The following is a 1,220-nucleotide window of genomic DNA, read 5'->3' as shown; positions in this document are numbered from 1 at the left end:
GAATGCAGTGGCATGATCTTGACTCACTGCAACCTCCGCCTCCCGGGTTCAAGCAATTCTCCTGCTTCAGCCTCCTGAGTAGCTGGGATTATAGGCACCCAGCACCATGCCCGGCTAATTTTTGTACTTTTAGTAGAGACAGGGTTTTGCCACATTGGCCAGGCTGGTCTTGAACTCCTGACCTCAGGTGATTCGCCTGCCTTGGCCTCCCAAAGTGTTGGAATTATGGGCGTGAGCCAGTGCACCTCGCCGGAATGCGTTTTAAAATGCCCGTGAAGATATTTTGTGAATTCTAAAGCAGTACATAAATATTAGTAGTGATTAATCTTTTAATACATCACATGAAGTAATTGAGGCAAATATTTTTATTCTCATCTAAAAGTAAGAAGTCTTAGTGTAGCAAGTGCTGTGTGTGCCCAGCCCATATATCTTTATCTCATGTGGGAAGTCGCCAGCAGATGCTTCTCCTGCATTTGGCCAGCTTACTGGGTCTGTCTGCGTGAGGGTGCCCTTTGAACTTTGGGGCAGGCCAAAAATGCTGGAGAGATAACACCTCAAGAGCTACCCCCATTAATGCTGAATAGGAGTGGGTGGGTAAATGCCCAGCTTCTTCCCCAGTGTGGTGGGACAACTTCGAGCTACATCCTACACAGTGTCTCAGGGAGTTGTGGGTGTGGTTTGGGGGTGGATTAAGCATCAACTCTCCTGAGCAATACACTGTTCACCAACACTCCCTTCCCTGTCCCACTCTCCACTAGCTGATAGTGTTTTCTCAAATCACATCACCACCATAAATAAGCTACATGCACCAAAATCCTTGGAGTCTGATTTAGGGAGGACTCCAATAAGACAAGAGTCAGAGGTTTAGAAATTCGCACAAGGTCACATTTCTGTTGAAACACACTACGATTGTGTCACAGGATTACACATGCAGGGACCTGAAAAACAATGGTATTTGATTTTTAAATGAAAAATACAATAGTTATTGTGGAAAAAATATAAACTTTTCCTCCTTTGTCCATAGAGTTATTAATATATAGCATATTTTAAAAAGATATAGACAGAATTATAAATCTTAGGGTGAATAGATAAAAGTTGTACAGCCAATAAAAATGAGATCTGGGTAACAAGGATGATGAATGTACTGAGGTTTAAAAAAAATTCCAAAACCATAGAAACAGTTATCTTTATGATAAGAATTGTTAAATATTTACCTTTAT

Source organism: Mandrillus leucophaeus, unplaced genomic scaffold, assembly GCF_000951045.1.
Source record: "Mandrillus leucophaeus isolate KB7577 unplaced genomic scaffold, Mleu.le_1.0 Scaffold1029, whole genome shotgun sequence".
NCBI lineage: Eukaryota > Metazoa > Chordata > Mammalia > Primates > Cercopithecidae > Mandrillus > Mandrillus leucophaeus.
The sequence above is the reverse complement of the archived record's forward strand: the minus strand, read 5'-3'. Positions refer to the sequence as shown.